Source organism: Ursus americanus, chromosome 2 (genome assembly GCF_024610735.1).
Source record: "Ursus americanus isolate L20-20 chromosome 2, mUrsAme1.1.p, whole genome shotgun sequence".
Classification (NCBI taxonomy): domain Eukaryota; kingdom Metazoa; phylum Chordata; class Mammalia; order Carnivora; family Ursidae; genus Ursus; species Ursus americanus.
In genome coordinates, this window is record NC_142128.1 from 94,002,085 (window position 1) to 94,029,362 (window position 27,278).

At 38.3% G+C, this 27,278-nt stretch overlaps 1 protein-coding gene and 1 pseudogene across 5 annotated transcripts in view; one reads left to right on the plus strand and one right to left on the minus strand.

Annotated features, from left to right (window-relative positions):
• The window catches only part of DNM3 (dynamin 3), a 524,707-nt gene that overhangs the window by 469,710 nt on the left and 27,719 nt on the right, over window positions 1–27,278 (minus strand). The window lies entirely within an intron of this gene.
• On the plus strand, window positions 12,735–13,516 carry LOC123803067 (small ribosomal subunit protein uS5 pseudogene; annotated as a pseudogene).

Consider the following 27,278-nt stretch of genomic DNA (forward strand, 5'->3'; position numbering starts at 1 on the left):
CTCCATAAAAGGAACGAGGGCTCCTTAGAGAAATAGCTGATTCTGGAACTAGGGCAGGAAATATTAAAGATGATCCTGAAGCATCTTACAGTGATAGAAAGTAAAGAAGTGCTCAAAACACACATATTCACACACACAATGATGGAAGTTTGTCAAAGGGATGCAGGAGCCAACCGAAAGAGCTCCCAAGGGAACAGTGTGAGCAACAAAATAAATAAATTAGTGTTGGATTATAACCCAAAGTATAAAATAAATATCCATGAGTCCATTTGGATATATATAAATGACAAAATAAATGAATGGAGAAGAAGAAACAAGTCTGCCAAGCAGAAGAATTCCAAGTAATTTACATAAACAATCTACCCTCAAGGAAGAGGAGCAGAACACCTACTCCTTAAATGTAGTGACTTCCTCCCAAAGTTTACAGTAGGGACAGGGAGAAACCTGGCAAATATTACCTCGGTCAGATGCTAATGGTCAACATCAATAGTAACAAGTCATGGTGGGTGGCTCAGCTGGCTAAGTGTGACTCTTGATTTCCACTCAGGTCAAGATCTCAGGGTCTTGAGATCAAGCCCTATATCAGGTCCACACTCAGTGGTTTGTCTGCTTGAGATTCTCTTTTTCCCTCTCCCTTTGCCCCTCCCCTCTGTGCACATCAGCACGTGTGTGCTCTCACCTCTCTCCAAGATAAATAAATAAATCTTTTAAAAAAATAGTAGTGAGTCATTCCAATAATGTATGTACCTCTGATATGATGTAATGAAAAGGGCAATTTCCCTCTGTAGTCTTTCACCCAAAACATATTACCCCATGCTAAAAACATCAATTCCAATTAAGAGACATTCCACCAAATACCTCATCAGTACTCCTCAAAACTATCAATATCATCAAAAATAAGATAAGTCTGATAAACTGTCATAGTCAGGAAGACCCTAAACAGACATGATCACCAAGTGCAGTATGCTATCCCCTGGATGGGATCCTGGGATAGAAAAAGGCCAGGACGTAAAAACCAAGAAAATATGAATAAAATGTGGACTTCAATGAATAAAAAAATACATTCATATTGGTTTGATAATTGTAACAAATGTACCATACTCGTGTAAGATTTTAACAATGGCAGAAACCGGGTGTGGGGTCTACAGGAGCCCTCTGCACTATCTTTGTCATTTTGCTATAAATCTAATAAAAGTGTTCTAAAATTAAAAGATATTTAAAATTAATTTGGGAGGAGCTATCTACTGCATATGATGATTACCCAATTTATACCTCCAGCCCCATTCCTAATACTATATATTGGCATCAACCACCTCCAGCTTTCCAAATGGGAAACTCAGATCTGATGTTTTGATCATTGAGGCCCTTTCACTTTGATACTCTTCCGCTCTTGGTAGATTGTTGGCCGTCCCAGCAGTTTGGCTGCAAAACCATATAAACTCAATTACATGGAAAGGTTTTCAGAAACTAATGTATTTTTTAAGAACCAGATTTTTCAACAACTATGTAGAGTGACTTTTATAAACTATGTCCATTGTTATTTTACCTTCAGTTCAGGAGGGATCACTGCTTACATTTTGCTTCTATGATTAGTGTCTAATAATCAAGACCAAAAAGATATCCTCCTAGATAGATTTATACATACCCTTTCCCCTCCATACACACACATATACAGAATTGGGAGTTACTACTATTCTAGCATGAACTAAGGCCCCTCTATAAATTTCAAATTTATTTTGCAGAAGTAGTGTCCAAAAAATAAATAAATAAGTACCAACTTAATAATTTCTTTCCCCATTGGAAGTTGCTTATAAGTTAATTCAACTGATATCTAAAATTTCATATGAATTCTTTTTAATCCAGAGTCAAGGAGTAGCTGGTAGCCATTGTTCTAACTTTAAATATGTTATGTTAAATGCATATTTTAAAGCCAGTTTTACTACAGGAAAGTCACCAAGTCAATTTTAAATAAATTTGATTATGTTTTATCTCTAGGAAAGCATCTGTCGGTTTTCTAGGAAAATGAATCAACTAGTCATTTTTTTCTACTTGGCCAGAAATGCTACTTCTATATAAATTCATGGAATAAGTACTTACATACAAGGCTGAAGATAGCTTTAAAAAACCAAATCTTAAAATAAAACTGGAAAACAGATTCACTATGAACATTATTTTTAGCATCCCTCTTACAGTACAATATCAAACTAAGCTTTAAATATGGCCTTACAAAAGGGGTTGCTGCCAGGCTCTATTCTTCTCTTTTGATGTGAGCTATAAAGCATTTGAACATAAAATGTAAATGAGAATGCACAGCCAAATAAATAGCTCGTTTTAAGGTACTACATAGCATATCAGCTTTGGAAGAGAGGTTTGATGAGGGATGCCCAGGCATTATAAGGTACTCTTTATGTTCAGCTGCCTCTCTCTTCCTCTGGTCCTTTAACTGATAGATCCCTATACTGAGAACAGATATCTGAAGAACTGTACCCATGATCATCATTTGATTCATTGATGCTACTACAAATAAGTAGGGATGGTTTGGAGACTAGAGGCTGGTAAACTGTTTTTTCTCATTAATTTTTTCTTATACCTTTGTTCTCAGCATTCGGTATCGCTAAAAATCTACAAACTGTGACTGGTAAATCCTAATCAGAGGAACACAAAATGAGGCTTAAATTCAGATCAGGATGTACTACAACACACCCAGACATCCACACATGCACAGTGGCTGCACCAAATATAGTAAATAATAATGTTAAAAAGAAAGACATTAAACCCAAATGTTTCACCTCCTGCAACTATCCCTGGTAAATATTCAGTCAGTCTCTGCAATATATTTCCAGTAAGAATAGTTTTAAAGAGGCTTTTCACCTTCCCTAATCAGCGACCTTATCCTCAACTATTTTCTGGAAGGAGCTTCAACTCTAAAAAACAAACAAGAGTCCTTTCTCCTATCTTTAACTTGTTTTTATTGGTTTATTTGCCCTAACCTTCTTATAAACCACAGCTAATTCCCAGTTTTAGCCTCCCTGACACTAACCTAACTAAACTTTGATATGAATTCTTTTCCAGCCATAGCCAAGGAGTAGCTAGTAGCCACTCTTCTAACTTTGAAATATGTTCTATTAGATGCATATTTTAAAGCCGATTGTACTATATGGGAAAGTCACCAATTCCATTTTAAATAAATGCTATTCTTGTATTTTTCCTTAGTTACATGCTCCTTCCTTGATATTTTGTATATTTCCTGCGACTTTTGTGCTCAGAAAGTTGTCTATATCAATGGCCTTGTTAGATAAAATACCTTGCCCGTAAACCTTTCTCTACTGTTTAGATGATTCATGACTAAATCATCAGAATTTCATTTTTTCATTATCAACCATCTTCATAGGTCACAGTTTCTTTAAAATATCTACTTTTTCTCTTCTTAAAATCTACTTTTTCTTTTCTTTCTTTTTCTTTTTTTTCTTTTTTTTTTTTTTTTTTTGAGAATTAGCTCAGGCGAGGGGTGGGGGAAGGGCAGAGCCAGAGGGAGAAAAAGAATCCTAAGCAGGATCCACGCCCAGCGCCCAGCATGGAGCCCCAGGTGGGGCTTGATCTCACGACCCTGAGATCATGACCTGAGTGGAAATCAAGATTTGGATGTTTAACCGACTGAGCCACCCAGGCACCCCAAAATCTCCTTTTGAAAAGTGATATGCAGTACCACCTTGCCTTGACATTATAAACTCTAATAAGGTCAACGTTCCCAGAATTCCTTTTAAGGACATACCACCAATATATTCTTTGTTAGTCATTAAAAGATACAGAACATTATAATTTTCTCCACTGCCTTGGTCCACCTTCAAAGAGATGACACTTGGCAAGACAAAAGGAAAATGGATCAGATGCTCTGGATTAGTGCTAACTCACATCTATATAGCACTATTTTCAAAATATTTTCACATGCATTGTCACATTTAATCCTCACAATAAACTTAGAAGTTTGGAAAGACAGGTGTTATTGCCTGAAGGCTAAAAACAGCTAAATTATTTACTTAAGGCCACAAGGCCAAACAAGTGGAAACTGACACCTATTTCGGGGTCCTTTCCATTATAATGCCTTCCTCTTCTTTTAGCAGAATCAGACTTCCAGCCAACAATAATATGCTAGAAGTTCCCCATACCTATTATTTCTTGCATCTATGCCAGTATTATCATCTATATTAAGAACTCTTAATTGTGTGAGTTTTTTTAAGATTTTATTTTTAAGCAATCTCTCCACCCAACGTGGGGCTCAAACTCACAACCCCGAGATCAAGAGTCACATGTTCTACCCACTGAGCCAGCCAGGTGCCCCAAAATCCTTAATTGTTTCTAATACCTACAGCATTTGTTCTCTGGGGAAGTGATGTTATTTCCCATGCACTAAGAAAAATGAATTTCATATGACCTTGGTTTTATTCCCAGCTCCACTATCTTTTCACTGTATAACCCCGGGAACTGGCTTCAAAACTTTATTGCAAATAAAACATTATGATTTCTTTACACTTCACAAGCAAATGTTTTTCCTAATCATAAAGAAAAAAAAATCCCTCTACATTCTTAGCATATAATGATAATAACCAGCTGATTTCTAACTATAGGACATACAATAAGAAAAAAAATGAATACTAAGGGAAAAGAAAAGAAAAGAAAAGGAAAGGAGAAGATAACCAAGAATTTCTTGACCACATGGGTATTAAAATATAAGACAGATCACAGAGAGCATAATAGAATCACAGCCCTTTTTAAAATTAATCAGATTGTAAGGATTAGTTTATATATATATTCTAAAGGTTCCACTTGCTTCAATTGGGAGAAAAGACAATGGGAAAAAGCTACATTAGCAGGACACACCTTAAAATAACTTAATAATTTGGTTATAATATATTAACAGCAAATGAATAAATCTCGAATCTTTTCAAATATTGATAAGATATTTACACATTTATACATATGTAGTTTGCATAAATGTGTTTATAAATTATCAAAGAAATGTTAAAAGTAGAAATTTTGTGAAAGAATCACCTATTTAACCAAGTAAATAAAGCACAACAAAAATAAATATGAGAGTTACCTTTTTTTATGGGTCCCACAATTCATTGGGAAAAGATCATTAAGAATGGAATGATTGGTACAGCATAGGGACTATAGTTGATGGTATTGTAATAGCATTGCATGGTGACAGGTAGTAGCTGGTTAGGAGAACAAAGGCAAAAGAAATGTAGATAAAATTAAATTTCCTTACACCTTGCAGCGCATTGACAAGTACTTGAGACCAACAGAGTGACATTCCTCAAGGAACTCACAACTGCCTTAATGTTAATGTTTTGCTAGAGGCAAAAAGCAACCTTCCCTCCAGTTGATCCCAGGATGCTGCAAGTCTTCTTCCACATACGAAAATCCTTTTGAATACTTCCTTTATCTCTGCCCCTCCCAACTTAAAGGCATACAATCAATTGCTCCTCACAATCCCAGAGTAGCTCTTTCTGCCCTAGGGTCCTGTCCCCATACTTTAATAAAAAACACCTTTTTACCCAGAAAACATCTCAAGAATTCTTTCTGGACCGTTCACTCCCAGGCCACATCACATCAATAGCTACACTTGTGAGCACAGCTTAACATAGAGAGCTGTGCAGTCACTGTGTTTTATAACTAAAACTAATGTAACACTGTATGTCAACTACGCCAAAAAAAGAAGAGAAAGAATGAACAATTTTGCTACTCTGATACACTCTGGCAATAATAAGGTAAATCAAAGAACTTACTTTAAAAAAAAAGACTAAGAATTGGCTTTATAGGGGCGCCTGGGTGGCACAGCGGTTAAGCGTCTGCCTTCGGCTCAGGGCGTGATCCCAGCGTTATGGGATCGAGCCCCACGTCAGGCTCCTATGCTATGAGCCTGCTTCTTCCTCTCCCACTCCCCCTGCTTGTGTTCCCTCTCTCTCTGGCTGTCTCTATCTCTGTCGAATAAATAAATAAATAAAATCTTTAAAAAAAAAAAAAAAAGAATTGGCTTTATAGTTAATGCAACCATGAAGACTATAGAAAACCTTTTAAATATCAGACATAAAATTTTAAAAGATTCTGCCTCCAGAATGTATACCTTGTATAAGAGTTTATTTATTTGACAGAGAGAGAGAGAGGGAGAGGGAGAAGCAGACTCCCCACTGTGCAAGGAGCCTCATGTAGGACTCCAGCCCAGATTTTTTGTTTTGTTGGTTTGTTTTTAAGAATTTCCTTATTTACTCAGAATGTATACCTTGTATAAACAGAGAAGAGACACTCTGTATTTAGAAAATGGTCACTAGCTCAGGGCGATTATGGCCTTTGGGTTCTGATTCCAGTGTAACCTTGGGCAAGAGAACTTTCACCTGAATAACATTTTTTTAAAGATTTATTTTACTTACTTACTTACTTATTTGTTTATTTGTGAGAGAGAGCAAGCAAGTGAAGGACAGAGAGAGCACAACAGCAGGGTGAGGCGTGGAGGGAGAAGCAGACTCCCCGCTGAGCGGGGAGCCCGAGGTGGGGCTCTATCCTAGGACTCTGGGATCATGACCTGAGCCGAAGGCAGACGCTTAACTGACTGAGCCACCCAGCATCCCCATACAACATTTTTTAAATGAGGGTGTAGGATTAGATAACTTCTAAAGTCCTAATATCTCTAGAATTTTGTGATTCTAGGAATAACTGCGTAAACCTACTAGCCTGAATATAATCAATTTTAGATCTCCAGTAGGAAATAGGAAGTTCCTTGTCCACAGGCCAGAGGTAATTGGGTTTTCTCTCACAGCAATAACATCTCCTGTAATTCAATAGCCTGATAAATCTACCTTCTCCTGCTTTTGATGATAATGTGTTATTATCCAATCACATCACATTAAAATATAATTCTACTATAACCAATGGGAAATAACTTTCTAGTAAGAAGACATGTAATGAGTTTCAAACATTAAACCAGAAAAGATGATAACAGAATTGCAAAAACAATTCAGATTTAAGACAGCTATGCGAATCTGAAGAAATATTTAGTGTAGTCATTAATCAAATGGCTTGTAAATGAAATTACTAGACACATGCTCATCACTGATGATTTCTTAACTTAATCCTCAGATTATAAGACTAAAACTTTTATGTTTTCCCTTTCTTATTTTAAATTCAAGCCATAGACAGAACACAATAAGCTTTGATTCTAACTTCTTCTGTTAAGGACTCCCATATCATTCCAAAATTCCTAAAGGCATAATGTAAATAACAAAAGCAAAGGTAATTTTCCATGTAACAAGTTACTGACCAATGGGATTCTTTAAAGAAGGGGGAGGCGGGCAGAAGAAGGGAGGAGAAAAAAGAAAGCATCGCTGAAATTCATTCCAGCCACAGTACCACAAGTCCCCCCAGTCGTTTGTTATACAAGCATACCTTGTTTTACTGCACTTCACTTTGTTGCACTTTACAGATACTGCATTTTTTACATATGGAAGGTTTGTGGCAACCTTGTGTCAAGGAAGTCTATCAGAGCCATTTTTCCAAAATCATTTGCTTATTTCATGTCTCTATGTCACATTTTGCTAATTCTCAAAATATTTCAAACTTTTTCATTGTTATTATATTTGTTACAGTGATCTGTGATCAGTGATCTTTGATGGTACTATTGTAACTGTTTTGGGGCACTAAAAACTGCACCCATATAAGAACACAGCAAACTTAATCCACAAATGTTGTATGCCTTCTGACTGCTCCATTGACTGACTGTTCCTTGTCATTTTCCCTCTCCTCTGGCCTCCCTAATCCCTAAGACAAAACAATACTGAAATTAGGCCAACTAATAACCCAACAATGGTCTCTCAGTGTTCAAGTCAAAGAAAGAGCTGCACATTGTTCAGTTTAAATCAAAAGCTAGAAATGATTAAGCTCAGTGAGGAAGGCATGCCGAAAGCTGAGACAGCCAAAAGCTAGGCCTCTTGTCCCAGACCGCCAAGTTGTGAATGCAAAGAAAAAAATCTTTAAGTAAATTTAAAGTGCATATCTGAATACATAAATGATAAGAAAGTGAAACAGCTTGGGGCACCTGGGTGGCTCAGTTGGTTAAGCGTCCAACTCTTGGTTCTGGCTCAGGTCATGATCTCGAGATCCTGGGAACAAGCCCCACAGTGGGCTCCACGCTCAGCAGGGAGTCTGCTTGTCTCCCTCTCCCTCTGCCCCCTCCTTATGGTATGTGCACAACTGCATGGGCTCTCCCTCTCTCTAAAATAGATAAATAAATATTTTTTAAAAAGAAAAGAATGTGAAACAGCTTTATTGCTGATATGAAGAAAGTTTTACTCGTCTGGATAGAAGACCAAACTATCCGTAACATTCTCTTAAGAGAATGCATTAGGCCAAAGCCTAATCCAGAGCAAGGCCCTAATTCTCTTCAGTTCTGTGAAGGCTCAGAGAGGTGAGGAAGCTGCACAAGAAAAGTCTGAAGCCAGCAGAGGTTGGTTCATGAGGTGTAAGGAAAGAAGCCGTCTCCACACCATACAAGTGCAAGGTGAAGCAGCAAGTGCTGGTGTAGAAGCTGCAGCAAGTTCTCCAGCAGATCTAGCTACGACAATTATGAAGGTGGTTATGATGAGGAAGCAGAAGGCTAGCTGAAGACAAAGCAGAAACTGACACCCACCCCCCACCCCACTCCCCACCCCCCCCCACCCCAGCCTCACTCCTGGGCAGGATATGTATGACATTCTTCCAAGCTCCCAACTATCTTAATGTTAATGCTTTACCTGAGGGGAAAACAACCTTAACTTGACTATGGCAAGGTCTCCAGAATCTTGTAGGTCCTCTTTAGCATATGAAAGTTCTTTTGAAAACCTCCCTTTTTCCTTACCTCCCCAAGCCCCATAGTATATAATCAATTGCTCCTCACAACCCCAGTGCAGCTCTTTCTGCTCACAGGTCCTATTTCCGTGCTTTAATAAATTTGCACCAAAGACATCTCAAGAATTCTTTCTAGGACTTCGGCTCCGGACCCCACCCCACCAAATCTCACCTCTATTCCAAAACTACGTATCATTTACACTAAACAACAGATTTTCAGTGTAAATGGAACAGTCTCCTGGAATATGCCATCTAGGACTTTCATAATTAGAGAAGTCATTATCTGGCTTCAAAGCTTCAAAGGACACACTGACTCTCTTATTAGGGGCTAATGCAGCTGGTGACATTAAGTTGAAGCCAATGCTCAGGTACCATTCTGAAAATCCTAAGGCCCTTAAGAATCATGCTAACTCTACTCTGCCTGTGCTCTAGAAATGGAACAACAAAGCCTATATAACAGTACATCATCTGTTTACAACATGGTTTACTGAATATTGTTAAGGCCTATTGAGACCTATTTTAACCCCAGTTGAGACCTACTGCTCAGAAAAGATTCCTTTCAAAATATTACTGCTCATTGACAGTATAGCTGATCACCCAAGAGCTCTGATGGAGATGTAAGATGTGATTAATGCATCCATTCTGCAGGCCATAAATCAAGTAGTCATTTTAACTTTCAAGTCTCCTTATTTAAGAAATACATTTCATAGGGTTAGAGCTGCCATAGATAGTGATTCCTGTGATGGATCTAGGCAAAGTCAATCGAAAACTTTCTGGAAAAGATTCATCATTCCACATGCCATTAAGAACATTCATGATTCATAGGAAAAGTCAAAATAGCAACATGAATAGGAGTTTGGAAGAAATGGATTCCAACCCTCATGGATGACTTTGAGGGATTCAAGATTTCAGAGGCAGAAGTAACTGCAGATGTGGTGGAAAGAGCAAGAGGACTAGCATGACAAGCGGAGCCTGAAGATGGGACTAAAATGCTGGAATCTCATGATAAAACTTGAATGGATGAGAAGTTGCTTATTCCAGATAAGCAAAGAAAGTGGTTTCTTGAGATGGAATCTACTCCTGGTGAAGATGCTGTGAAGATTATTGAAATGACAACAAAGAATTTAGAACACCACCTAAATGTAACTGATAAAGCGGTGGCAGGGTTTGAAGGGATTGATTCCAATTATGAAAGAAGTTCTACTGTGGTGAAATGCTATGGAACAGCATCCCATGCTACAAACTGTCCTGAAATTTAGAGTCAATTGATGCAGGGAACTTCAGTGTTGTCTTATTTTAAGAAATTGCCACAGCCACCCCAGCCTTCAGCAACCACCGCTCTCATCAGTCCACAGAATCAACATCAAGGCAAGACCCTCTACCTTCAAAAAGATAACTTGCTGAAAGTTCAGATGATGGTTAGCATTTTTCAGCAATAAAATATTTTTAATCGAGGTATGTACATTTTTTAGACATAATGCTATTTCACAGTTAATAGACTACAGTATAGTGTGAACGTTACTTTTATATGCACCAGAAAACCAAAAACTTCATTTGACTCATGCTATTGTGATATTCACTTTATTGCAATGGTCTGGACCTGAAACCGCAATAACTCGGAGGTATGCCTGTATCTGCTTTGCCCCCAAGCTTTCTATCTCTTTAAACTATTTTAAATGCCTCACTATGCTGAACTTTTATGTTCCCCTCTAGCCAATACACATTAAATTGGTAAATATTAAAGTCCCGTGTAACATGGTACTCATTTTTTTTTTCTTTTAAAGATTCTATTTTTAGGTAATCTCTACACCCAACATGGGGCTCAAACTCACAACCCTGAGATTAAGTCGCACATTCCACCGACTGAGCCAGCCAGTCACCCCGGTACTCACTTTATCACTATCCAGGAGGCTCTGTAGACTTATCATTTAGACTATAAATAAGAGACTTTACATTTATAGAGGAAAAGTAGCTGAGCAACTTGACACGCTTCCTAAAAGAGAGATTATAATCTCACAAATTTACCATATATTAATAGGAACCAACATTTCAGTTCATAATCTCACAAAAGAAGCACCACATTCATCTACTGCCATAAAATACAATAAGTAAGTTAAACAGCTATTTCATAGTTTTTTAGTTCATTATATTCCTGAAGTCATTTGATTTAATCAAAACTCCCAGAATTCAGGTTAAGACGAGTCCAGCCCCTGGAAGAGTCCCACAACTGTCAATAGCCTTTTAAGATCCCTGGTTAGGCCGCCTCCCAACCTCTGCAGTCCAAGGCAAAGGGGACCCTAGCCTGGGGTCTATGTATGTTTCATCCCACTCCCAGTTCCATTCCACACCCTCAGGAACCTCCAAAGCAAGGTTACAGGTACCCCAGCCCAAAGTCTAAGGTCCATCCACTCTAACCCTCACCGTGCAAAAGCTACCCCTTGGCCATCTTTTGTACCTCGGAGGTAGACATTGGTGCAGTCTTCCTTTAGTTAAAAAAAAAAAGAGAGAGAGAGAGAGAGAGACCTACACAGGTCCTGAAAGCAACTTAAGGCTATTTAGGTAGAGAATTTTGGAGTCCATTTTCCTTGAAAGAGGATTTAGAGGAAGGTAGAGCGTAATCTCTAGGTGGGACATCTCTGGCCCACTGGCACGTCCTTGACGCCTCCAACTCCTAGTCGGCCAGCAGCAGAGTCCCCTAAAGTTCAGCATCCCAGAGCACTGCCTTAATGCTCTCTCTGTACCCCAAAGATTACTCAAGTTTGGGGGCACACTAACGGATTCAGATAACTGTACACACCAGTTTAGCATTTCCCAAGCACCTACCTTATGCCAAACTCATCGTATAAGCTAAGAATAGAAAGATGGGTACAATGTAATCCTGACATCAAGGAAATTGTAGTGGGTTGACTACAGGAATGGCCTCATTTGTTCACACATCCTCTATCCATGCCCTTGTATAGTGCTCTCCCACACTGACCCTGGGGTTGGCCACTGGACTTGTTTTAGACAATGAGTGGCAATTGTATCAGAAGCAGAAATTTCAAAAGTTTCCGCACATTAAAGTTTTGCCCTCTTGATGCTCTTGGGTACCCTGCAGCCATCATGTCAACAAGTTCACCAGCCCGTTGAAGAATGAGAAACCACAAGAGAATAACTGAGGTGTCCCAATCATCAATCAGCCAGCCTCTTCTGACCCAGCAGCTGTCCATATAAGTGAGTCCCAGCAAAAATCAGCTGAGCTCTGCTGAGCACTGCCAAACTGCTGATTCCACAAAATCATGAGCTACATAAATGGCTGCTACTCTAAGCCACCAAGATTTGATGTGATCTGTTGCAGTGCAAAGTCTAACTGATAGAAAACTGAAAGCCTTGTAGGGAAGTCAGAATTGTATGCAAGAGAACACAGTACAACATGAGGGCTGCAATATGGACCTACGGATTCGATTTCTGGATGAGTCAGAAGAACAGGTGATTAACCAGGCGGGGTCCAGCGTGGAGGATTACAAGGCACTGTTAGGAAAAGAATCACAGAGAAGACGATGCATATTTTTTTCCTTTATTCTGAGGAAAAGAGCCACTTCAGAAGGTGGTAAGACTTAACCAACCTCTGCTTCTTCCATCATTAAAACAAATCCCCCAGAGGCAACACCAGAACCAACTCACAACTGACGGGCTACTGTTTCCACTGGGAAACCACAGAGTATTCTTCCAACCAGAAACTCTCTCTCTCTCAGACCCCAAGGAGTTTCACTGAGCCTGAAACCAGCTTCTCTGAGAAAATACCAAATGGCAGATGATGCCAGTGCTTTGGAAGGGCTCAGGGGCCCCGGAATGGAAGGCCATAGCAGCAGCATATGGGGCCAGAGCTGCAGCTATGGTCAGGGCAGGGTGGAGGCCACAGAGCTTGTGGAGCTCACGGAGGCAAGGCTAAGGACTAAGAGTGGATCCTTTCACCAAGCCAGGCCACCTGGTTAAGGATGTAAAGATCAAGTCCCTGGAGGAGATCTATCTCTTCTCCCTGCCCATCAGGGAATCTGAGATCACTGACTCTTTCCTGGGGGCATCCCTCAAGCATGAGGTTTTGAAGATTATGCCTGTGCAAAAGCAGACCCGTGCTGCCCAGCAAACCAGGTTCAAGACGTTTGTTGCCACCAGAGGGTACAGTGGACATATCAGTCTGGGTGTTAAGTGCTCCAAGGAGATAGCCACTGCCATCCTTGGAGCCATCATCCTGGCCAAGCTTTCCATCATCCCCATGTGGCAAGGTTACTGGAGGAGCAAGATCAGCAAGCCCCACACTGTCCCAGGCAAGGAGACCAGCCGCTGTGGCTCTGCGCAGCTGCACCTCATTGCCACCCCCAGAGGCATGGTCTCAGCCCTTGTACCCAAGAAGCTCCTGATGACAATCCGTATTGACGACTGCTACATCTCAGCCAGGAGCTACACTGCCACCCAGGGCAACCCTGCCAAGGCCGCTTTTGACACCATTTCTAAGACCTACAGCTGTCTCGCCCCTGACATCTGGAAAGAGACCGTGTTCACCAAGTCTCCCTCTCAGGGATTCACTGACCATATTGTAAAGACCCACACCAGGCTGCTGCTGTGGCCACCACATAGTTTTATACAAGAAAAATAAACTGAATTAAAGCTTGTTTAAGGGATGCCTGGGTGGCTCAGTCCGTTGAGCATCTGCCTTCGGCTCAGGTCATGATCCCAGGGTCCCGGAATCTAGTCCCACATCAGGCTCCTTGCTCAGCAGGGAGCCTGCTTTTCCCTCTGCCTGCTGCACTCACTCATTCTCTCTCTCTTTCTCTGGAAAATAAATAAAATCTTAAAAAAAAAAAAAAAAAGACTGAAACCAGGCAAGACCTTGAAGATGTAGCCAAGTCGAACATCTGTTTAACTCAGCTGTATTCAACTCCCTGTGATCTCCCAGAAGTCAGGCTGAGAAAATGACAATGCACTGTCACTGCAGATGGTATGACAAGCACTCTGAGCAAATACATTGGCACATCAAGAGAAAGCAAATCCTTACCTGGAAAGAGGCCCCAAAACTCAAGACTGGAATGTCCTGAGCTTCTGAAACAATTTAAATGCCCGACAATAAGAGAGTATTTAAATATATGTTAGTGTAATTGTAACAAGGACTATAAGGAAGGTACTAAAAATATGCTTTCAAAGAGCCTTCAATGACATGGGTAATTCTCATAAAATCAGATACAAAAACTGCATATACAGAAGGATCCCAATTATGTAGAAAAATAAATTCATAGGGGGGAAAAGAAAGTTTGCCTAAATGTCAATAGCATTGACATTTGGGTACCAGGATCATAGATGAATGTTTTCTTTCTTATAGATTTCCACGTTTTTGAAACTAAATTATAAAGATACATGCTTAAAAAATTGAAGCATACAACTCAAAATTAATAGTCTATAAAACAACTGGCCTATATTCTTCAAAAATATCAATGTCATGAAAGAAGAGAAAAGGTTAGGAAATTGTTTTATTTTTTTATTATTTTTTTAAAACTTTATTTATTTAAGTAATCTCTACACCCCACAAGGGGCTCAAATTCATGACCCCAAGGATCAAGAGTTGCACACTCCTCTGACTGAGCCAGCCAGATGCCCCTAGGAAATTACTTTAGATTAAAGAAAATCAGAAACATGGCCCTATGGCGCCACTTTTGGCTCGGCCAGGCCCTCTGCCTAAGGTCTCCTATTATCTCATCTGAAATTTCCCAGTCCTATAAATTTTCCTATGTGTATAACTGTCAAGTGCACCCCTTAGCCCTTCTGCCTAGTTCTACATGAAAAGGCAAAACTGGACAAGAGAATTTTCATATTAAGTAGCATGGCCCATACATTGTCCATTTCCTCAAATTTTAAGATCCTGAAAGAAACAGCTATATCTGGGGCACCTGGGTGGCTCAGTCAGTTAAGCGTCTGCCTTCAGCTCACGTCACGATCTCAGGGTGCTGGGATCAAGCCCCACATCGGACTCCTGGCTAAGTGGGGAGTCTGCTTCTCCCTCTCCCTCAGCCTCTCCCCCTGCTTGTGCCCTCTCTGTCTCTCTCTCAAATGAATAAATAAAATCTTTTTTTTAATTAAAAAAAAAGAAATGGCTATATCTTAAGTATATATTCTAAATTACACTTGATGTATATTCAATATCATGATCACAAAATTAAAGAAGTTTACATCTTGGAAAATCCACATCATTAAGAATGAATTTCACCTTACATATGAATAATAGTTTGTAGTAAAAGTGATACGTCAATAGACTAAACAAATGTTTTATACGGAACTGATTGAAAAACTAAATAAATTAGTGTATCATGAACGTAACTTTATTATTACACAATTACTAAGAAAAGTCACAGGACAGTATTACAATTGCTCTTAATAAAATAATTTCAATAAATATTATTATACTTTGAAATTTGGGCAAGTTCCAACAAAATTAATTTTACTCACAACCAAATATCACTTCCCAATAAATTATCCACAAAATAATTCAAGATACCTAGTCAAATTTAGCAGAGAAAAAAAAAGACATAATGTTTTTACTTTACCATTTATTCTGCCTGTGTATTTTGAATAGAACACCTAGTTGATAATTCATAGAAGAAGTTTTTGGTAATCATTTTCTTATAATACAAGTGCTAACTGGATAAAAAATTTTTAAATGTAAATAAATTAAAAAATCAACTCCAATTCCATCACCCAACAATGCCTTAATATTTTATCTTCAACCTTTCCAGACAATTTTTACCCATATATTTTTCATAACATTGTCACACTCTACATAGTTTTAGAACTTCTTTGTCCATTTAACAGTATAATATTATTCTTTAGTAATAAATATACCTCTTTCACCATCAGGTTTATAGATTGCATATTAGTCTATATCAAGATATACCAAATGTTTGGCATTTAGTTTGTTTCCATTTGCTTCTAACATATACAAATTTATAAACCACTACCAACACTGTTAACTATTTTCATGAATAAGCTCTTTTTTTTTTCTAAGTTTTATTTATTTAAGTAATTTCTATATCCAACATGGGGCTTGAACTCACAACTCCAAGATCAAGAATTGCATGCTCTTTATACTGAGTCAGACAAGTGCTCCTCGTGGACAAGCCTTCTTAAAGGAAGAATGATCTCCTACAATCACAGAGCTGCCCACAGTAGAAGCATCTGAACTAAATGCCCACTGGAGCTATCTCTTCCTACAGTCATTGAACAAGCATCTTCAACCAACTATACTACAGCTGGAGTAGGTCACACAATGAGGAGTTATTTTTCAGATTAAAAATTACAGCATATGGCATGGCAAAGCATTTTTTCTTCTGATTTGTGGTTTTCGTAAACAAGAAATCTTGTAAAAGTATAAGATTCACTCACTATATAACTGCTATTTAATAAATTGTGCTTATAGAGAGAAATATTATCCCATTCAAGACATGTGGTTATTAGACATTCAGCATATATTGCTAATGTCAACATTCTTGAATAAAGGCAAATTTTATGTCCTTAATTAATTCATTTTATATATGAATAAAAATCATGGAATGCTTAACTCACTCAACAGAACAGACCACAGAAAATTCTCCTGGGGATTCAAACCAAAAACCAAAAATCTAAAACACAACTAACCTAACCAAAGTATATATAGATCTAGGATCACAGAATATTAAATCTAAAAGGGGACTTAAAGGGGCACCTGAGTGGCTTAGTTGGTTAAGCATCCCAGCTCTTGATCTCAGCTCAGGTCAGGATCTCAGAGTGCTGAGATAAGCCGGGCGTTAGGGCCTCCGAGCTGAGCATGGAGCCTGCTGAAGATGCTCTTTCCCTCTCCTCCCACTCTCTCTGCCCCTCCCCCTCTGCTAGAGCATACTCATACATGCTCTCTCTCTCTCTCAAATTAATAAATAAGGGCTTAAAGATTATTTGATCCCCCCCTTCATCTTGAAATAGGAAACTAAACATAAAAAAGGTCTAATGGCCACAGTCATGGTTAGATAATTTATTCAACAAATATTTATTTAAAAAATCTGCTAGGTGCCGGGTCCCATGCTCAGCTGTGCACATACAAAGTTTAGCAGGACAGATAGTATCTCCCAACCGCACAGAGCATACAGGCATCATGCTAACAGGCAATCTCCTACTGAATTTTATGGCTGGATCTTCTGATTGCTATTTCAATGCAGTTTCCCCTTGCATTCATTTGTCCCAATATTCAGCACCCACTACATGCCAGGCTATTGTAGGTTCTGGGGGCAGTGAACATGGCAAAGCACTTATCCTCATGCAGCTTGCATTCTAATGAGGTAAAGAGACGATGCATAAACAAAAATAAATAAGATCATGATAAGTGCTATGAGAATACTGAAAAATGATTAACAAATGTTAAAGATGATCAACAAAGCAGAGGGTCCCAGGGAAGAGGGGATGCCTTTAGCAAAGGCAATCAGAGAAGTTCCCTCTAATTCCAGAGATGAAAGTAATACAGTAGTTACATTTATAGCAATCAAGTCTACAAATCTTTTTCTTCATTTATAAATAAGATATTCAACAGATGGCCTTAGAAGTCAGGACATTTAACAGTAAGGCCTGTTCATTTCAAATGTTTCATTTTATCAGTTTATTCTGCCTTTCTGACTTTGGGCTAGGCCAGTTGTCCTGACAGTGTGCACCATGGAAAGGAAAATTTACTTCATAGAATATTCAAGAGTATGCTATTTAACCTTTACAGACTCTTTAATTTATTGTTTACTCAACCAGTGCTGTTTATGCTCCATTTGCTCTACTTAATGCCCTCTATGCCAAAAAAATAATCTCAATTAAATGCACTAGCATAATTACCAGTGGGAAAAGTTTTAATTTCAAAAGATAGCCAAGTTCTAAAGAGAAGACATATGGGATTTAAACTATAAATACACAGATACCTGAATTATTCCAGCTGGCACATCTGACGATGTAATTAATGATTACTAGGTGTTCTTCTGCAGACTTAGATAATAAAGACAAAAACAAAAAAAAAATCTATTTTAAAAATCTACATGGAGACCTAAATGCAACATACATGGTCTATACCTGAAAACTGTTTCCTTCATTTAATCAGTCGAATTCTAAATTTAAGATTATTTTCTAGCAATCATAGGGAATAACAAAAGAGCATTTGTAGTTCGACCCAACAATTGCCCTACTAGGTATTCACCCCAAAGATACAAATGTAGTGATCCGAAATGGCACCTACACCCCAATGTTTATAGCAGCCCAATGTCCACAATAGCCAAACTATGGAAAGAGCCTAGATGTCCATCAACAGATGAACGAATAAAGAAGATGTGGTTTATATATACAATGGAATATTACTCAGCCACCAAAAATATGAAATCTTGCCCTTTGCAATGATGTGTATGGAACTAGACACTATTATGCTAAGTGAAATAAGTTCATCAGAGAAAGACAATTATCATGTGATCTCACTGATATTTGTAATTTAAGGGAAAAAACAGAGGACCATAGGGGAAGAGAAAAAATAAATAAATAAGACAAAACCAGAGAGGGAGATAAACCACAAGACACTCTTGACTATAGGAAGCAAACTGAGGGTTGCTGGAGGGGAGCGGGTGGAGGGATGGGGTAACTAAGTGATGGACATTAAGGGGGGCATGTGATGTACTGAGCACTGGGTATTATATAAGACTGATGAATCACAGACCTGTACCTCTGAAACCAATAATACATTATATGTTAATTAACTGAATTTAAATTTTAAAAATGTTAAAAATAATAACAATTTTTAAAAGAGCATTTGTAGTAGATACAGCAACTGGCTAGCTCAAGTTTTGTTCTGGATCTCTTTATTTGCCTTCCTATACTGCAGAGGCTAGAATGCCAAAAAAAACAAACAAAAAAACTTCATTTCCCAGACTCCCTCAGTAACTAGTATTCTCCATGCATTTTTAGTTTTCACCATTAGACATACTTCTGTAAGACCTGAATTCAGAGTCAAATTAAGTGGGAGAGAAGCAGTACTCAAGGTGTTGTTTTGCTGGTGTAGACCTAGCAGGCAACAGAAAGCTTTGAAGCTAACAGTGCTGACAACAGTCTGATCATGAGTCACAGCTAAGGCAGCATATTCCAGAACACAAGAGTTGCTTCAAGACTCCTGAAAGTGGCTACAGTGGTGAAAGCAGCAGTCCACATACAGATTTCCCGAGTCTCCAGCTTCCTAAACGTAACTACAGTAGTGGTTCCCTCGATGGCCAGTTCTGCCGTGTCATTCTGAAGCCATTCCTTGAGGATCAGCCTAGAGTCTAACCCTCCAGCCCTTCCAATGATTAGCAAGCACCTAATTCCTTAGGTTAAATTTTTTTTTCTTAAAGAGTAGAGTGATTTCCATCATCTGCAACCACACCCTTGAGTGATACAGTAGTAAGACAATTGCATAGAAACATAACCTGTCTGAACACTTCCATGTTTTCAAATATTCACAGTAATCTAAAGGGGTCTAGACTCGCAATAGATAGCACTGATTGACGTACATCATATAATTCTTCATTTTTTCTGAGCAGTAACAAAGAGAAGCCCGAATTTTAAAAACACAGATACTCTGGGACACCTGGGTGGCTCAGTCAGTTGAGCAACCGACTCTTGATTTCTGTTCAGGTCATGATCTCAGAGTTGTGAGATCAAGCCCCACGTTGGGCTCTGAGCTCAGCGGAGAGTTCGCCTGAGATTCTCTCCCTTTCCCTCTGCCCCTCCCCCTGCTTGTGCACTCTCTCCCTCTTCCTCCTAAAATAAATAAATCTTTAAAAATAAATAAATTAAATAAATAAATAAAAACACAGCTACTCAACACATTGTCATTTTTCATTTGAACTCATTATGATTTCATAGTTGAAAACAATACCAAACAAAAAACATTCTCTTTCCAACCCTTGCTTCTTTGAACAACTAAGCCAATACCTTTCATATGGTGGATGGTGAATATATGTTAGCAACTGAGTATGGATGGAATGATATAGATGATTCAAACTAATGGATAAGCCAAAAGTACATTTGTTTTGATTTGGGGGCAACAGATTGAATTATGAAAATGTCATAGATAAATACAGTATCCTAAAATCCATTAACATTATTGTAAAACTACACACACTCTGACAGAAAATACAGGGGAGGCTCCATGTTAAAATTTTAGGAAATTTCTATAAAGGCTGGAATAGTATAATAATTTCCTAGAGTGATAAAGAATCCAATCAGATAGATAATTTCTTCAGTATATTTGTTTTTTCATATATTTATGGTTTTTCCATTTAAAAAAAAAAAGAAAGATTGAATTTAAAGGTCAGAAATCTATTCACTGAGGTAGATAGAACCTACATGATAAAAGTACCCAAGTACCTCTAGGACTCAAAAGAATACTCTTATTTCCTAAGGGTACTAATGACATACCTTTTCATGCAAAAATATGATGTAAAAGAAATAAAGTCATGCCACCTGACTTTCCCCTGAACGATCAATAATATGGCCTGGGTTCCCATCTATGCAGAAAAGTACTGTAATAATAAATTTATCTGTCACTTAATACAAGTCTGTTCTCCAGTTCATGGGAAAAACAGAGTGGTTCAGCAGATCCTTCTACCAGGAGCATGTCTACCACCGGAAAAAAGAAGCCCCAGATGCAAGCCTTTTTCATGAATAAATTCCCACAGTCCCATCAATTACAGATTCAAGTTTTTCCCAACTTCCAAAAAAAAAAAAATTAAAGGAATTTAAAAATAATGTTTCCTGATTACTCAGTTTGTGAAAAATGTGTTACTAGTTACGGAAAGATACAACAGAAGAGAAAACGAGGTCCCTAGCCCCAAGGAAGTATGAGATTTTTTTCAATCTATGTAAAAAACAAAAACAAAAAATCATTTAAGCCTCTGGAAACTGTTAGTGATCCTTATTTGGGGGAGTTTTTTGACATCTTTTTTTTAGTACCTGCCCCTTCATTCTTCTCAATAATTCCATGTGGCATATGGAAAATTTTATTTTTTTTAAGATTGTATTTACTTGTTTGAGAGAGAGAGCACAAGCCTGAGCAGGGGGAGGTGGATGGGCAGAGAGAGAGGGAGAAGCAGACTCCCCACTGAGCATGATGACGGAACAGAAGGCAAGCTGAGGACAAAGCAGAAATGGACACCCCACAAACCTCCCCCCAACAGGATGTACGTGACATTCTTCAGGCACTCCTGGCTGACCTAAAGGAAAAAGAAATAGTTAACCTATAGAGACCACAACCCTGCAAGACTTGAGTCTCCCTCAGTGTACAAATGTCTTAGCAGTCTACAAGAACAAAGCATTTCTATCAATAACCTAGCTTCCGGAACAAAATGTAAATACAATTAAATGTCCTTATAATCTGCAGCCTCCAGGAAGTTCCCAACTATCTTCATGTTAATGCCTTACTTGAGGGGTAAACAACCGTAACTTGACAATGGCAAAGGCTCCAGTATCCTTTGAGTCTTCTTTAACCTGTGAAAGTACTTTCTCAACCTCCCTTTTCCCTTATCTCCCCCAACCCCATAGTATATAATCAGCCACCCCTCACAACCTGGGGCAGCAGCTCTTTCTGCCCACAGGTCCTGTCCCCCCCCTTTAATAAACCACCATTTTGCACCAAAAACATCTCAAGAATTCTTTCTTGGTCGTCGGCTCCAGACTCCACCCCGCTGAACCTCACCTATATTCCACAACCTCATCAAGCAGAGAGCCCGACACGATGCCAATGCCGGGTGAAGCCGACGCAGGGCTCGATCCCAGGACCCTGAGATCATGACCTGAGCCGAAGTCAGACGCCTACCCGACTAAGCTAGCCAGGCACCCCACAAATATTACTTTATTTTTAAATTCTCTTAGAACCTTATTAGCCAGCTAAAGATGGCATGATGTGTCACAATGACTACGTGGAGAATCACTGTCCCCAGTGCTATGGAAAAGCTAAATGAGTGAATGAAACAACGCAGTTTAGCAAGTGCAGATCCTCACTAGAACATCCACTCTCACGCCCCTTCATAATCAGACACCCCGCCTAAAATTTAACCATGATTCGAACCTTGCAGATATGAATGGGGCAATTCACTTCTTGCGAATTTGAATTCAGCAGTGCAGTAGCTAAAGGTCAAGAAATTGGGTTAATGAGAACATGCCACTGGGGTGGCGATGGAGCAAGGGGAGTGGAGAAAATCAAAGGCAGAGACTATTCTCCATTGCAAATGGAAAAGTCATGGAATAATGTCTTTAGGCAATATAATCCTGTTGGTGATTTTTTTAAGGAACTTGATTGTTTAGTTTATGGATTATCTGTGTTCTTCAGTGCTTCTTTTTGCTTTTAGTATCATCTCTTAACTATTTCACTGGTGATTAGCACCTCTACAGAGGATGTAAATGGAAAGGAGATTGAAGTGAATGAAACTCAAGGTAGCCCTTGAGTTTATATCTCACTACTAGGCAATAAGTTCAGGAAAAAAGATTTATTGCAAAGAAAAGACTAAGATGAGTGGAATCTTCACCTTGGCTAAGTTCAACTTATAACAAGCAGATTTACAAAACACTTAAACAAAGGATTAATTATAATGCTTTGCTTTATAACAGTCTCTCTTTTTTAAAAATTATCCCACTTATTACTATGTTTAATAGACATAAAATTCTTGGGTTCAAAATAATGCTTTAGCTTACCAAAACGTGTTTTACATATGGTTTCAAGAATACACCTAAAGCAGGGGCACCTTGGTGGTTCAGTCAGTTAAGTGTCCCCCTTGATCTCAACTCAGGTGTTGATCTCAAGATCATGAGTTCAAGCCCAACACGGAACCCACTTAAAAAAAAAAAAAATACACCTAAAGAAAGTTTCCTTGCATTATGGAGGATGGTTGAGTGGCTAAAATTATAGTTGTTTTAATGCAGAAGTGAAACAAAGTTCTATGATTTAGGTTTTCAATATTGACTTTTTCCGATTTCATAGTAGACTCTTTGTATCATTAAAATCTATAAATGGAAAAAAATAATGTGGGTCCCCAGATGGAAAAAGAAAATCTTATTTTCCATAACCATAAAATAGAAAACAAGCGTTACACATGTTCAGATTCCTAATAAGCCAGAATTAGACGCATAGGGTGCCTGGGTGGCTCAGCTGGTTAAGCAACTGCCTTCGGCTAAGGTCGTGATCCTGGACTCTCAGTACCTGAGTCCCACATCGGGCTCCCTGCTTAGCAGGGAGTCTGCTTCTCCCTCTGATCCTCCTCCATCTTATGCTCTCTCTCCCTCTCTCTTTCTCTCTCTCTCAAATAAATAAATAAAATCTTTAAAAAATAAAAAGACTTAAATGGATACTTCAGTAACTCAGCTAAAACCCTGGAACAACATTAACCTTCCAAATGAAGTCCTTGAAAAGATAAAAGGAAAAGCCCAAACAGCAAAAATACTTCAATATAAAGCCACAAGTATTCCATTATTTGGAATTACCACTACGAAATCTTAATAATACTCCTTCATCCAGAAACATAGTACTTTAGTAACAACTGTGACACAAAGAAAGGTTTTGTGTTTTGTTTTGTTTTTCCCTCACTCTAGATTATAGTCAACAAATGCCATTTATTCAACAAAAATTTGATGTGCAACGTGTTTGCTATGAGAGTTACAAAGAGGATCTTGCTCCCAAGGATCTTAAGCCTGGGAGAAGAAAAAGCACAAACGGTAATAACCGCAAAGCCACACAGTTTGCATACAAACCCAAGAAAGGGCCTAGGGGCTAAATTCATCACAAAAGAAAAGACGGGATGTGGCTGGGGTTATCAAGGAGGACTTCACACAAGGTGGCATTTGGACACCAAAAAAGAAATGGTTTGCCAGATTTAGATAAGGACTGATAAGGAGTAAAAGAAAGGAAGAAGGAAGGAAGGAAGGTAGGAAGGATAAGAGGCTAAGATAGGGCAAACTGTCCTTTTTTTTTTTTTTTTTTGATTTAGAAAATTTCGAGCTTACATAAAAGTAGAGAGAGAGGTGTAATAAATCCACACATACCTATATTCCACTGTAACAATTATCAACCCATAGGCAAGTTTGTTTCATCTCTCTTTTCACCCCTCCATGTCCCACTCTCCTACCAGATTATTTTGAAGCAAATCCCAGATAGCACACTATTTTTATCAGTAAAGATTTAAGTATGTTCCTTTAAAGGTAAGGGCTCCTTTTTAGACTTACTGTGGTATTTATTTTTATATCAATTAACACACACTGTCCTAAGTGCTTTACAAATACCAACTCATTTTATTCTCAAAACAACCCTAGAAAGTAGTTGTATTATTCTTGTCATTTCACAGATGAGGAAACTAAAGACCAGAAGGTTAAGTAACTTGCCCAAAATTGCCTAGCCAGTAATAAGTGGCAAAACAGGATTTGAACCCAGGTGCTCAGGCTTAGCTCAATGGTCTTAAACACTGTACTACATTATACTGCCAGTAAATATTTGTTTTACTCCTTCAGAGTCCAAACATAACTTACTGAAGTGTCATTTTTCCATCCTATGTTTAAATTTGTCTTCGAAAAGAGACACTGTTAGTCCTTCAACCACAAAGGAAAGGTACAATTGCACACGTTCCAATGGAATAACTTTGACTTTTTTAGATAGCCTTCATACATGCAATTCACACAAAATAATCATGAACTCTAGAAGTTCTGAATAAGTGCAAGTACTCTGGGCTCACAAATCACACATGTGCATTCGACTAATGAACTACTCAAATGTCAGTATTTTGATGATAAAAACAGAGTCCTCACATTATTTTCAAAAATCCAATTTCAGGGTGCCTGGCTGGCTCGGTCAGAAGAGCATATAGTTCTTGATCTCGGGATCATGAGTCTGAGCCCCACATTGGATGTAGAGATTACTAAAATAAATAAACTTACGAAAGAAACACTCCAATTTCATCAACTAGACACTGCATACCTTCTGCCTCTAACATCTAAACATAAGAACTATCATAGATACCACTGAAACACAGAATAATTTTGACCTGCACAAACACCACAATTATTTAAAGTAATCTTTAATTATGAAAATGACTTGTTTCCCTAATTTTCTCAAATAATTAAGAAATTAACCAAATTAATCACTAAAATATCTCACGTGGTTATATATAGATATCTATACATGATATATACATGTATCAATGGCATCCAATTTTAATATTTGAAACCTAGATATCTGAAATATACTCATGTTTGTATGTATGTGTATGGATTCGACATCCAACTTTAAAATATAGAAAAACTACCATCTCTGATTAGGAATTGAAAAAGCTGACTTTAAGGGCACCTGGGTGGCTCAGTCAGTTAAGTGTCTGCCTACAGCTTAGGTCATGATCCCAGAGTCCTGGGATAGAGCCCTGCTGACACTGGAGTCGGGCTCCCTGCTGAGCAGGGAGCCTCATTCTTCCTCCTCCTCTACTCCTACCCCCCCCCCCGCCCCATCGCTCTTTCTCTCTCTTTCAAATAAATAAATAAAATCCTTAAAAAAAAATCTGAGTTTACACAACAGTAAGTTTTCAAATGAGTTCCAGGAAAAAGAATTACCTACCAATTAATAAATAATGTAATGTACTTTAATAGATACTTCACCTGTGGCAAGAGTCCTTCTCACATACCTATCCTACAGCCAAGTTACACTCAGAAGGAAAATAGAAACGTTATTTTTGAAAATACTCGTGGTAATAATGTCACATAATGAGAGACTCAACGTAAGTGTGTCTCTGGTTTGGATTAGAGCTACATCCATTAGGAAGTAAAGGAAATAGCTCCTAAGGAAAGATTTGATAATACTATTAGGAATGCTTATTTTATTGACATTGAAGGAAAAGATAAAAGAACATCATTTACTTACTTTCTAGAGGAAAGAAAAGAGAAGGTGTATATCTTTTCACATATTTTAAGCCTCACAGTTAAGAATATCAGGCATTGTCACAGCTTCCAAGAGCATACCAGCTGTTCTTCAGAACAAAGGGGGTACTGAAGACTTCCTTAAGAGATATCTGTTTCTCACCCCCAAAAGCCACCTGTCCTTTGAGACAAATTTCTCTCAATTTAAGTAATTTATCTTGTCAGTTGAAATGCCAACTTCTGACTAGGGAGGAGAGACACAATTAATGTTGTCATCTCCCAGTCTGTTCCTCTTCGCCCTGAACAGCCCTGACCCTCCTTGACCTGCTTTACCTTGTTTGGTCCAAAACCCTAATCATCCTGCACCCTACCATATAATTTCCTTATTTATTATGTCCCTTATTTATCAAACGCCCCAGTTAGAATACGAGTTCCTGAAGGACAAGAATCTTTGATTTATGGGCTTTACTCTCTGCTCTTAAAACAGTGCCTGACTCATAGTAGTTGTTCAATAAATATCTGTTGAATTTGGGGTTTTAAATAATCTTTTAAATATTAGAAATACTTTAGAGCAAACATTAATGAACATGGAACACCTACCACAGGTCAGACACCATGCTGGGCCCTTTACATGCATTTAAAAAGATCACAACAGCCCCGATAAATAGTATTTTATTAACGAGAAATGTGTCACTTACAAAGGTTAGGTAACTTCACAGCCCGTGAAGCTTATTCAAGATTTCTCCATCTTAATGTATGATTTGACTTGACTTTCTTTTTTACCTGACTTTTTAAAGAACTGACACCATTAGATCTTCAGATATCCAAACCTATCCAGTAACTACAATAATATGAGTTAACAAAGCAGATCAAGTGTCTTCACAAATTATGTCAAACACAAAATTCAGACCCTAAGAATAATTATGGAATGATTTTGCTCCTTCTTGCTATGATTATACTACTCCCTTGATCTTAATAATGGCAAAAGAATAATAATTTCCATAATATTTACAGTTCATAACATGCTTTTACAAATATTATCAAATTTGACATAAACTATAAAAAATCTATCATCTTCTTCAACTGATTCCAAAGAGAGAAAAAAACATCTTGTCCAAATTAGACCTGAATGAGACACAGATATTCAGAAAAAGACCTCCTGAATGGCAATTTCTATAATTTCCAGAGCAGATAATAGCTTTCCAAATTTTTTTCTTCCCTATCAAAAGGGACTAGGAGAAAAGCAACATGGTTTTACGAACTCAGAGCACAAATGGGCCTGGGCAGGATGCCAAAAGTGGAGGAAACTGTCCTCTTAGTCCCCATTACTCTTGACTTCACTTTTCCTAGGAAATGCTAATGGAAAATAAACAGAAACAATTCCCAACTAGGAATCATTCATTCCTAAAGTATTTTGACAATATGTAAGGTTCCATATTCACTGAGTGGTTACTCCATGC